Raw genomic sequence first — 14,035 nt, forward strand, 5'->3', positions numbered from 1 at the left:
AAAAAAAACTGTCTTTCAAAAATTAGGTGAAATAAGGGAGCAGTCTGAGAAAATTGCTGCCAGAGAAGTCCAGCTGTTTTTGGATCAGTTATCATCGGTACAGAGAAACGCTATTGATTTTTATAAGTTGCTGCATTTTCTTATTAGTTTTTATCATTTTTCTATCCATTACCTTGTTTTTCTTCTGCAGATGATCATACCAACTGCAGGTAATGATAGTTTTATATCTTCCCTATCAATTCTTACACTTCTTATTTCTTTTTCCTTTTCTGAGGGAGAATTCATTGCAAGGAGACCAACACTATAAGAAATAATAAAGTTCTTTCATCACAAGGAAAATAACACCAGATGGGATGCTGGAGCTACAAAAAGGAATGAAGAACACTGTAAATGATAAAAATGTGCATAAATATTAAATATTGGTTTCTCATTTGTAAAATCTCTTTAAAAGATAATTATTTAAATCAAAAATAATAGGCCAGATATAGTGGCTCATGCCTATAATCCTAGCACTTTTGGAGGCTGAGGTGGGAGGACTGCTTGAGGCCAAGAGTTCAAGAACAGCCTAGGCAACATAGCCAGACCCTATCTCTAATAAATAAATTAATTAAATAATACTATATTGTACTATATGTGGTATAACATATGTAGAAAAATGATGAGAAAGGTAGTTCAAAGGCTGAGAAGAGGAAAATTAAAATATATTGTTATAGGTTTTCACATGAATAATATACCATCTAAAATGGTATATTATTATTTCAAGGTAGAATATTAAAAGTTAGAATATGGTAGGCAGCCTCTAAGATGACTTCCAATGATCCACAACATCTGTTATTCATGTCATTGTGTAATACCTGCCATTTGAATGGGTGATGGATATAATGACTCATAACAAATGGAATAGCGCAAAAGTACTAAGATGTCACTTCCAAGATTATGGTACAAAAAAAAAGACTCTGCCTTCTCTCTTGTTCACCCTCTCTTATTATCTTTCACTTTCTCTGATGAAAATAGATGCTATGTGGCAAATTGCCCTATGTAGAGTTCCATGGGGCAAGGAACTGATGGGGGTTTCCAGCTGACAGTCAGTGATGAACTGAGGCCTTCAGTCCAACAGACTACAAGGAACTGAATCCTTCCAACAACCACATGCGTGAGCTTAGAATTGTATCCTCCCTCAATCAAGCCTTCAGAAGAAATGACTGCAGCCCCAGCCAACATCTTGATTGCAGCCTTGTGAGAGACCTTGAGCCAGAGAACCCAGCAAAGCCATGCCTAGATTCCTAACTCACTAAAACTATTAGATAATAAATGTTTGTTGTTTTAAGCCACTAAATTCGAAGACAGGTTGTCATGCAGCAATATATAACCTAGTTATATATGTGTACTAATACTAAATTGTTATATATTGTATGTCCTGGAATAAACACCAGGAAAAACACAAAATAAAGAGCATTACTAATGAGCCTATAATAGAAATAACATGAAATCTTAAAAATAATCATTCCAATAGACAGCAAGCAAAGAGTTTAAAAGGACCAAACATTTACTGAGCATCCACCATAGTAAAAGCAGGGAGTCATATGCTAAGAATATAAAGTCCCTGCCTGGACTTAAAAAATATCATATTTTCAGTACTGGGCAGGAACTCAGTTAGAAAAGTACATAAAGGAAAACAATTCTAGGTATGGTACCCAAATATCCTATGCCTTGGCAGTTTAAGGGCAGAACAGTCTCTCAGGTACGGGGAAAATCAGGGAAGCAGATTTGAGACGGACCTTGAAGAATGGCACAATTTTCAGCAAGCAGAGATGTAAAAGAAAGGCAAAATATCCCAAGCAAAGAGTACACAGGACAAAGGCTCAGCTGAGAAAGCTAGAGAGATATGTTGAGGGGAAAAGTTGGGGGAGGGAAGGCCAGAGACTTTACAGGAGACCCAGAATATTGCTTTGTAACAGAGATCTAAAGAAGAGAGGGTGGTACAAAGGGGTATGGACCATAAGATTTAATGTTGTTGAAGGAGTACGGAGGGCACTGAAAAAAAGGCCACTGGAATTGGTTGAGGCACAGGCACAGTCTAATCCAGAAGTTGTATCAATTTGCAGCCTTCCCTACTACCAGACCAGTGACACATATCACTCATTTTTTTTTTCTTTTTTGAGACAGGCTCTTGCTCTTTTACCCAGGCTGGAGTGCAGTTGTGTGATCTCGGCTCACTACAGCCTCCACCTCCTGGGCTCAAGCAATCCTCCCACCTCAGCCTCCTGAGTAGCTGGGACCACAGACGTGTGCCACCATGCCCAGCTAGTTTTTGTATTTTTTGGTAGAGGCGGGGTTTCACCATGTTGCCCAGGCAGGTCTCAAACTCCTGAGCTCAAACAATCTGCCAGCCTTGGCTTCCCAAAGTGTTGGGATTACAGGCGTGAGCCAGTGCACCAGGCCAGATAACACTAATTAATGACAGCACTGAGACTGTACCTGGCCTCAGATTCCTTCTTAACAATCCTTCAGGCATCTACTACCAAAACATCAGAATTGGTACAGGAGATGAAATATATTTGTTACCTGTGGCCTGATAATTTAAGAAGCCTGGTCTGTAGGGAATGAAGGATGTAAAGACCTTACTTTGGCATCCAACAAGGAGGCTCATTGTATGTAGGGTGAAAAACAAGAAGGCCCTCCTCTAACTGGGAAGCTTGTAGTCTTTCCAAAATCATGCATATCTTAGAAGGATAAAATGGAGCAGGCTTTAAGAAGGAAGTCTACAATTTCCAAAGCAGCAAGACCACCTAAATCCATCCTGATAATCAATAGCTTAAAGAAAAAAGGAGAATGGACTTCCTCAACCTGATAAAGAATAACTAGAAAAAACCCACAACTAACATCAGACTCCATGGTGAAAGAATGAATACTTTCCCCTTGAGATCAGAAACAAGACAAGGATAATTTTTCTAGCCACTTTTATTCAACATTGTACTGGAAGTTTTAGGTAGGCCAATTAGGCAAGATAAGGAAATACAGGCACCCCAGTTGGAAAAGAGGATGTAAAACTATTTGCAGACGACATGATCTTGTATATAGAAAATCCTAAGGAATAAAGTAAACATTTATTAGAACTAATAAACAATTTCAATAAGGTTGCAGGATACATGACCAATATACAACAATAATTTTATATCTATATAGTAGCAATGGGCAAACCAAAAATGAAATTAAGAACACTGTTCCATTTACAATAGCATCGCTAGAAATTAAATACTTAGGAATAAATTAAATAAAATAAGCCTAAAATTTATACTCTGAAAACTAAAATACATTCTAGAAAGAAATTAAAGAGGACCTAAATAAATGGGAAAACATCCCATGTGCACGAATCAGAAAACTTGATATTGTTAACATGACAATACTCCCCTAATTGATCTACAGATGCAATGTAATCCCTATCAAAATCTTACTTTTCTTTGCAGAAATCAATGCGTTGATCATAAAATTCACATAGAACTATAAAAGACCCAGAATATCCAAAACAATCATGAAAACCAGAACAAAGTTGGAGGACTCACTTCTCAATTTCAAAACATTAATCAATACAATAAAATATGGTGTTGGCATAAGTATAGATAAATAGAATTAAGAGTCCAGATCCTCATATTTTTAGTCAATGATTTTCAACAAGGGTGCTAAAACAGTGGGGAAAAATCCAGTGAGAAAATAATAGCCTTTGTTTTACATCACAATATCAATTTTTATTACATAGGATTTGTGACCATTATTTTGCAGCATAAAAACATGACTTTCTTGTTTTCATGCTAATATTTCACAATCTATAATATATAGTTTCTTAAAAGATAAACTCAAAAAAGTAGTTTTTAACCATAATTCTGTTACTTGGTTTTAAAAAATTACTATATATTATGTTGCAGTAATTGATATGCTCATTTTATAGATTAGTCATAGCATACATACAATGTTCTCATCCATACGTACAAATTAAAGACTGCAGTAAGCACCCATGTGGCCATGGCCCAAAGGTAGCCTCCCTCAGGTCCCTCTAGTCAGCAACGTCCCCTCCCTCACCAAGAGGTCTCCACTTCTTCACTTTTGTGATCATTATCTTCTTGCTGCTTGCTACCTAATATAGCAATATTAAGTAGCGATAAATTAGGTATTACCACCTAATATAGATGGAACGAAATTAGGCATTGCCAAGTAATATCTAATTTACCACCTAATATAGTTTAGTTTCTCCTGTTTATGAACTTCATATAAATGGAGTTATATTTTAAATTTTTTTGATTTACCCTTCTCAGTTAATATTGTGAAACTTAGCCTCGTGTGTTGTTTAGCATTCCATTGTATGAATATATCATAAGTTGCCCATAGTCCTATTGTTAAAAGTTTCCAGCTTTTACTATTAAAAACTATGAATATTCTCATTTTGCGTCTCATAGTGCAATATCTAACGTCAACAGTTATGAGGTTATTCCTCGGTCAAAAGAGTATGCATATCTTCCACTTTATTAGAGTGTCAAACTGTTTCCTTCTTTTCTTTTTTTCTTTCTTTTTTTTCTCTTTGTGTGTGTGTGCGTGTGTGTGTGTGTGTGTGTGTGTGTAGAGACAGGGTCTCACTCTCGCTCAGGCCGTAATGCAGTGGCACAACCTCGAACTCCTGGGCTCGAGGCACCCTCCCACCTCAGCCTCCTTAGTAGCTGGGACTATAGGCCCACACCACCAGGCCCAGCTAATTTTTTTTTTGTAAAGACAGAGATCTCGCTATGTGGCCCAGGCTGGTCTCAAACTCCTGGTCTCAAGCAATCCTCCCACGTTGGCCTCCCAAAGTGCTGAGATTACAGGTGTGAGCCACCACAGCTGGCCCCAAACTGTTTTCTAACCTGCTTGTACCAGCTTACACTCACAGAATTGAGTAAAACTCCATCCCCACAGTACCAAGGCTTGGTGCTTTGGACATTTTTAGTTTTGCCAATCTCATGGTATAACGGTGCCGCATCGTGATTTTAATATGCATTTTTGATTACTAATAAGGCCAAATGCATTTTTTGTTTATTGCCCATTTACTCTTCTCTTTTTGTATAGTACTTAATGGTCTTTCCCATATTTATTTATTTATTTATTTTTCCCAGCTATAGTTCTTCTTTATGTATTCCAGATAACCAACAAACACTGTTGTAATGCTTTTGCAAATATCTTCTTCCAACTTGTGATTGGTCTTGTTATGATCCTTATGACATCTTTTGAAGGACAAAATGACTTCACTTCAATGAAACTGAATATATGAACTTTTCCTTTACAGTTACTGCTTCAATGGCTTGTTGAAGAAGTTATTTTCTATCCTGAGGTCATGGAGACACTCTCCTATATTATCTATCTTTAAAGAGCATTTTAGCTTTACTTTTCACATCTAGATTTTTCATAAATCTGGAATTTATTTTTTGTGCATATGATAAGGTAGTAATCTGGGAAAAATTTTTCCACACATGGCTGTCAAATTGTTCTACCACACTTACTGAAAAGTCAATTCTTTCACCACTGATCTGCAATTTCTCCTCTAAGAAATGTCAAAATCCATGTATTCCTGGATCTGTTTCTCAAATTCTGTTCCACTGGTCTGGACAACTACTACAACACTAACACAAAGTCTTATTTATTATAGCCTGACATTTGGAGGGGCAAGTATGCCCATTTTGTTGTTTAAGAATACCTTGTCAGCTGAGGTGGGAGGATCACTTGAGCCAAGGAATTTGAGACCAGCCTGGGCAACATAGGGAGACCCCATCTCTATATTTAAAAAAATCAAAAGAATATTTTGTCTTAATTTAGCTATTTCCGTTACCTCACAAGTTTAAGAATCAGCTTAACAGCCTAGGCAACATAGTGGGACACTGTGTCTATGAAAAAAATTTTTTAATTAGCCAGGTGTGGTGGTGTAGGCCTGCAGTCCCAGCTACTCAGGAGGCTCAGGTGGGAGGATCACTTGAGTCTGGGAGGTTGAGGCTGCAGTGAGCCGAGATCATGCCACTGCATTCCAGCCTGGGTGACAAAGTAAGACACTGTTTCAAAAAAAAGGAATCAGATTAACAAATCCCACAAAAATACTTGAGGTTTTGATTGGAATTACACTGGATCTGTGGATCAATTTGGGGAGAATGACCAGTTTTATAATATCACATCATCTAATCTACAGGTGCAGACTATCTGCCCACTTAGCTAGCTCATGTTGAATGCTTCTCAATAAAGCTTTATAAACTTCAAAGAGGTCTTGCATGGCTTTTGTTAGGTTTTTCCTAAACACTTAATGTTTTTTGGTAACACTGCAAATGACATATTTCTCTAAATGTTATTTTTTGTATATTGAAATGCAATTGATTTTTGTACTGAATTTATATCCAACTTCTTAAACATTATTAATTCTAAACATTTATTGTAATAAATCCATAAGAATAATTGTGGATTTTCTATTTGTACAATCATATCTATGCAACATAAAAGTTTTGCTTCTTTCTCAATTCTCATATTATTTTATTTTTCTCACTGATACAGTTTGAATATTTGCCCCTTCCAATCTCATGCTGAAATTTCATCCCCAGTGTTAGAGGTGGGGCCTGATGGGAGGTGTTTGGGCCATGAGGGTAGATCCCTCGTGAATGGGCTTGGTGCTATCCTCATGGTAATGACTGAGTTCTCACTCTAGCAGGTCCCTCAAGAAGTGATTTTTTTTTCTTTTTGTTTTTTGAGATGGAGTCTCACTCTGTTGCCCAGACTGGAGTGGCTCACTGCAACCTCTGCCTCCCAGGTTCAAGCAATTCTCCTGCCTCAGCCTCCCGAGTAGCTGGAATTACAGGCACCCACCACGCCCAGTTACTTTTTATATTTTTAATAGACACAGGGTTTTACCATGTTGGCCAGGCTGATCTTGAACTCCTGACCTCAGGTGATCTGCCCACCTCGGCCTCCCAAAGTGCTGGGATTACAGGCATGAGCCGCCGTGCCCAGCCAAGAAGTGATTCTTAAACAGAGCCTAGCACTCCCTCTCTACTCTCTTCCTCTCTCACACAATGTGATGTCTGCTCTCCCTTGCCTTCTGCCATTAGTGGAAGCTTTCTGACGTCACCCCAGAAGCAGACCACATTTCTTGTACTGCCTACAGAAACATAAGCCAAATAAAACCTCTTTTCTTTATAAATTACCCAGCTTCAGGTTCCTTTATAGCAACATAAATGGACTAAGACACTTGTTTCCCTGTGCTATCTAGGGGTACAGTAAATTATTAAAGGGCTAACCAAAGGCACCCTTGTCTTGTGCCTTTCCGAAATTTCCTCCAACAACTCTATGAGTTTAACAGCCAAACCAAGATATGGAAATTTTGGGCAACAGAAAGAGCTGTGGCATAACAGTGCCATTCTTCCCTAGCTACTGAACCTTCTGCTTTACCCACAATACAATCCATTAACTTTCCACTAGATGCCTCTGCAATGATAAAATACTCTGGCAAGATATTGTAAGTAAAAAGGAATCTTGTAAGTTTCTGTAAGTGTCTCCAAGTTAATGTTGTTGAAACTGAACGGGTCATTACAGATGAAGCCCCAGAGCATGGTCATCATGCCACCATCACTGAGGCCTGCTTGCCACAACCTCATACTCACCTCACTGGAAGTTGCCCCATGCATGGCTGCTATGGGGCAGGGAGGGAACTGTTAACAATAGCCTTTTCAGCAAATGATTCTGGGTCAAGTCGACATCCACATGCAAATGGACAAAGATGGACCCCTACTTTATACCATATTCAAAAATTAACTTGAAATCGATCAGAGACAGAAATGTAAAAGCTAAAACAATGAAACTCTTAGAAGAAAACACAGTTGTAAATCTTCATGTCCTTGGATAGGCAATGACTTCTTAGCTATGATGCCAAAAACACAAACAACAAAAGAAAAAACACATAAACTGGAAATCATCAAAATTTTAAACTTTCATGCTTCAAAGAACATCAAGAAAGAAAACTCACAGAATGGGAGGAAGTTTTTGCAAATCCTGTCACTGATAAAAGACTTGTACCTAGACTACATAGAGAACAATTATAACTCAATAACTTAAGACAAGTAATCCAATTTTCAAATAAGCAAAGAATCTGAATAGATATTTCTCTATATAAAATATACAAATAGAAATTAAGCAGATAAAGATGATCAATATAATTAATCATTAGGAAAATGCAAATCAAAACTTCAGTGAGGTAACCCTTCACAAACCTGCTAAGACAGCTATTTTGAAAAAGACAGATTATAACAAGTGTTGGAAAGGATGTGGAGCAACTGAAACCCTCATACATTGCTGGTGTAAATATAAAATGGTGCAGCTACACTGGAAAACAGCCTGACAATTCCTCAAATGATTAAACACAGAGTTATCACATGACCCAGCAATTCTACTCCATGAGAAATGAAAACAAATGTCTGCACAAAGAGTTGTAATAACAAATCATAGCAGCATTATTCACAATAGTTAAAAACTGAAAACAATCTGAATGTCCATCAACCAATGAATGAATAAATAAATTGTGCATTCATGCAATGGAATGTTATTCAGCAATAAAATGAAATGAATTACTGCTTGATGCTACAACATGATGAACCAAGAAGACAGTCACAAAGGACCACACACTGTATTTGTCCATTTATGTGAAATTATCAGAATGCACAAATCTCTAGAAACAGAAAGTAGATTAGTAGTTGCCTAGAGGTGTGAGGAATGGGGAGACTAGGAGTGAAGGCTAAAGAGTGAGGGATTTCTTTTCTGGGGAATTATTCTAAAATTGATTGTGGTTTTGGATATACAACTTCATAAATATACTAAAAACCGCTGAATTTTAGCCTTTAAATGGGAAATTGTATGGTATGTGAATTATACATCAAAAAAGTAGCTGACTTATATATGGGTTTCTTGTGCCATTGCTTTCCTAAACTAGAAAGGATAGAAGTATTTCAAAGCCAGACCCATTGAAGAACTCCACTGAAAAAAAAAAAAAACCAACTCCACTGGAAGCCCAGGTTTGGGATTAGGCACTTCCAGGGCCTGCAGTTTGCTGGACTTCACCCAGCATGGAGCCAGTCACCAGGCTGTCATTTCTGATTAGAGACAATGGGTAGCTATGAGATGTTACAGCCTGGCTACCATATAAATGTGATTTTCTGCCTGAGCAAATTCTGCTCTAATTAAGTAAAATATTTTTAAATGATTATCAAAACAGGGCTACTCCTCAGTTCTCTCAAAACATGAAAATGCCAGAATTTTAATGCCTGGGGGTTTCCCAAAGTGAGTTGAACACGCTCTTGTTTCCTGAACTGAGGTAGACAGAGGTTTTTCAACTGTCAACTCCACACTGATTCAATTTACCTCATGGCCCAGTGGCTACACACTGGTATATTTGCCACAGCTAAAGTGGAATTAGCAACACAAGACTATATACTAGGACTAAATGCAAAGAAGTAAGCAAACACAGTGCCTTTACTAAGAGCTATTGATTGGAACTCTTTTTTAAAAACAAAACTTTAAGGTTACTTTTTTTTCTACACTCATGAAAATAGAATGCTTTCCTGAGGCTGAGGAAGGTACGGAGGAAGGGGTACAAACTGTGAAGTCATTCCTCAAACCATAACAAATTGAAAGCTGTGGTTTAATATATGACCCAGATGGTCAGTTTTGTAATGATTTTACATTTACAGTATCTTATATTTTTCCTGGGGCATTATATTTCATTTGGCAATAGTTCTTATCCTGGTTTCCCTCCAGCTGCATTTCAAAGGCAAAAAATGTACATTACTTCATCTTGCGGTTTAATCTTGGTGTACGAAACATTACATCAGCAGCAACAATTTCTTGTAATCACCTCTGCCCTGTAGCAAGGTCCTTAGGGAGATAGTATTTCCTGCATCATAATTTAACCACCACCAAGAATGATCATCACTTAAATAGCTACAGAGGTGGAAATAAATGAGGACATCAGACGCCCCCACCCATCCTGCTTAAACTACATTCTTCATTGGATAGAAGATGATGATCATTGAGCATAAATTTCTAATATATTCACGTTCGCTCTACCATTTGCCATTCTGGAATCCTGAAAGCCTTCAAATTCGGTCCTGAACCTTATAATGAGAACATTTTATTCGTTTCTTTCTAATTCTTGTAAAAACTGGTTGCCATGAATCTAGACTGTTACCAACAGTTCCTGGAATTTTAGTTAAGAATAAACTGTAGATCCAAACAAATCTAAGCATCCTATTTTAGTAAAATGCTTTCTACTTTATAGCTGGAACAAATCATCCCAGAACCAATTCTTGTTCACCAGTTTTGCATGGTCAACACTGAATATGAAAGAACATAACCTTGAAAAGTATGATCACCCAGGAAAAAAAAGGGAGGCGGGGAACAAGAAGCCTAGATTTGGGCTCCATTATCTTTTCTCAGTGGGCAATGTAAAGGCAACTTATATATACTCTTTCAAAGAGCATGATTTTCTTTAAGTCACTACTAAAGAACACCCTGATGATCAGTACTATGCAGAATTTAGATTTTGTTAGTGCCTTCACTAATCCCATTGATGAAATTACAATTGTATTAGAAAGAAGAATGGTAGGCATTTTGTGCCTATCAGACATAAAGCAGGAAAGTAAAACTTGCAGAGTCAAAGGGAAGTCAGTCCCAGGGCAGAAAGTAAAATCCTGGCCTTATATTCCTTTGTTCCAGGGTGTATCCAACACAGGGATGGTTTTATATTTCTAGCACTGGTTCCTTGCCTTTCGTCCATTTGCCTCAGTAAATACAAGCCTCTGATGGAATAGGAATCCTGCAGCATGACATATGTTAAAAATCTTAGAGGGGGCTGGGTGTGGTAGCTCACGCTTGTAATCCCAACACTTTGGGAGGCCGAGGCGGGTGGTTCACTTGAGGTCAGGAGTTTCAGACCAGCCTGGCCAACATGGTGAAACCCCATCTCTACTAAAAATACAAAAATTAGCCGGGTGTGGTGGCACATGCCTGTAATCCCAGCTACCAGTGAGACTGAGGCAGGAGAATCACTTGAACTTGGGAGGCAGAGGTTGCATTGAGCTGAGATTGCACCACTGCACTCCAGCCTGGGTGACAGAGCGAGACGCTATCTCAAAAAAAAAAAAAAAAAAATCTTAGAGGGGAAATATTTGTCAGTATTTTACCAGTAGCCTGGTCTCATGGGCACATAAAAGACCATTCCTAACTCATTTCCTTCCCACCGCTCCTGGCCCCCTAACCATCCTGATCCCATCCTGCTCCTACCAAAAACTCAGCAGACAAACAAACTTGAAGGGAAGTTTCATGACATGAGCCTCTGCTGCTAACTCTTGAATTAGATACACCAACAAAGCAGTAATTGTCCATTGGGAGTTCCAGACAGCAATGGGTCTGTCAAAGAATTACCTCTAAAAAAGGACTTAGGCAAGCACATCACCAGGCAAGGACATTTATCCCAGGGACAAATCAACCTCAGGGTCTTTGCAATTGTGATTACTTCAGCCTGGACTTCCCCTGGCTTTGCTATGGCTAATTCTTTCCCATGATCCCTTAGATTTCAGTTAAATGTGACCTCTTTAGAGCTGCCTTTCATGAGCACACACTCTTTTTTTTTTTTTTTTTTTTGAGATGGAGTCTCGCTCTGTTGCCCAGGCTGGAGTGCAGTGGTGCCATCTCGGCTCACTGCAAGCTCCGCCTCCCAGGTTCACACCATTCTCCTGCCTCAGCCTCCTGAGTAGCTGGGACTACAGGCGCCCGCCACCATGCCTGGCTAATTTTTTGTATTTTTAGTAGAGACAGGGTTTCACTGTGTTACCCAGGATTGTTGTGATCTCCTGACCTCGTGATCTGCCTGTCTCGGCCTCCCAAAGTGCTGGGATTACAGGCGTGAGCCACCACACCTGGCCTCGTGAGCACACACTCTTAAGGAATTCTCTCCTCCTCCAACCACAAAACACTCTATCATATATCTCTGTAGTTATGTCCACAGACTCTGGAATCAGACAAACCCTGGCTACTGCCACTCACTAGTGTAGCCTGGGGCAAATCACTTGTTCTTTTGAGTCTCCTGACCCACATCTGTATGATCTCCATTGCAAAGTAACAATAATGCCTAAAGAGAAGCAAACACTAAATTGAAAATTAGGTAGCCTACCCTTTAGGTCTGTTCTGCAACTAACCTGGTAGGTGACCTGAAACAAGTTTCTTCCCCTCATGGGGCATCAGTTTCCTCTTATGTTCATTGGAGGGACTGGATTTGATGAAAGTCACCTGTTCTGCATCTGGACAGTCTGTGTTTTCACATTTCTGTCCCAAGATCACAGCTGCCCCAGTGTTGGTCCTAACCTGGGACCACTTGGGCTATCCCCTCCCTCTCCCAAATACCATTCAATTCAACTCAACACAATGCATGATTTAATACATGTAGGCTGTGGCATCCTGCTTTATATGGAGCTAGAAAGGTATTTTATAACCAACAAAGGAGTCAGGGTCATCTGTAGTTCGTGGTACAGAATTTAACCCTCTGTGATTGTGCTAACATTTCTCTTGGAACTTTCTTGACAAATCCAAATGCTCATCTTTGTGCTCTTCCATTTGATAAATTTTGTCCCTTTTACTGACCCATTGTAAAATCTCCCAACTCATGGCTCAGATGGGGCTCTATTCTGCTTTTGCTCCTGCCTCTGTGTACTGCTCATAGCAGCAGAAGGCAGACAAGTCTTAGGCAGACAGGGGCAAGTCCCTGATAAAACCCCACCTTCAAACCATAGACAGTTTAAAGCTTGAAAGCCAAGCTACAAGTCCTAGATAAATCCATGGACAAAACTGAGAACCTCTCTTCCCATCTGGCATGCTTTCCTTTAATTGATCCCCACCCTTCACCTATTTTACATATACCTACCCTTCCCTAATTGGCTTTTTATACTGTCGTGCCCACCTTTGAGTGGTGCCCTTGTTTTAGCCTTTTTTGAATACTCACAAACCAATCAGCATGCATCCCCTTCTGAGCCCATAAAAACCCCGGACTCAGCCACACTTTGGGACCACCACTCGAGGGCTGGCCTCTCGAGTCCCCTCTCTACTGAGAGCTGCCATGCAATAAAACTCTCCTCACACTTCAGTTGTCAACGTACCCTCATTCTTCTTGGACGTGGGACAAGAACTCAGAACCTGCCAAACGTGGGTACAAAGAAGGCTGTAAAACTGTAGCCCTCTGCCTTCCACCAGTGCCAGGCAGCCATTTCATGCTCCAGGAAGCAGCAGCAGGGCCAGCCTAGCCCTGGGGCTGTGGGCTGGAGCACGGCAACAGGACTGAAAGAGCTGTTAACACACCCCTGTTTGCTCAGGCTGTGGATGGTGGGACTAAAACAACTGTTAGCACACTGTAACACCCCCTCTGGGGCTTTGAGGTTGTTGGCATCCCTGTTCAGATGCCACTGTGTTCCCCTCATCCAGATGTCAGCACACAAGGGGGAAGCTGGTTGCAGCATGCCCAGCCCAGCTGCAGGCTGAGTGTGGGTCCTGTGGCAAGTGTGGGATCTGGGCAGGAGTGCAAGCCAAGCACAGCCCCCTGGGCCAAGTGAGCAGGGTGCCTCCTGCGGCAAGCCCAGGGCCTGAGTGAGATCCAGGCATGGCCATCGCCGGCTGCAGAGGTCTCCGGCTGGCGAAGTTACACTGAAAAATCCTCTGTCACTGATTTTCCTGGTGAAGTGCTTGTCCCCACTACCCTTAGGTGGCATCTTCCACAACTCAGCCCTCCCCACTTAGTCAACCACAATTTATAAGCCCCAGTCCTATGAGGATTGAGGTTATAGCAAGTAAAATGAGTTCACAGTTCCTGATTTGGGATTGGGGAATATGTTACCCATAAAGGGCCTGTTCCACCAAATCAAACAGGATTATATATTGTCCTGGCATATGATGGCTGATTAACCAGCCCCTCTTCCCCTCTCCTGCTCCCTCAGGCTTC

General features: G+C 40.0%; 1 protein-coding gene and 1 pseudogene across 3 annotated transcripts in view; both read right to left on the reverse strand.

Moving 5' to 3' along the window:
- HS6ST2 (heparan sulfate 6-O-sulfotransferase 2) overlaps positions 1–14,035 on the reverse strand; it is a 333,109-nt gene that overhangs the window by 274,136 nt on the left and 44,938 nt on the right. The window lies entirely within an intron of this gene.
- On the reverse strand, positions 7,050–7,789 carry LOC101135573 (N-alpha-acetyltransferase 20-like; annotated as a pseudogene).

This window comes from Gorilla gorilla, chromosome X, assembly GCF_029281585.2.
Source record: "Gorilla gorilla gorilla isolate KB3781 chromosome X, NHGRI_mGorGor1-v2.1_pri, whole genome shotgun sequence".
NCBI lineage: Eukaryota > Metazoa > Chordata > Mammalia > Primates > Hominidae > Gorilla > Gorilla gorilla.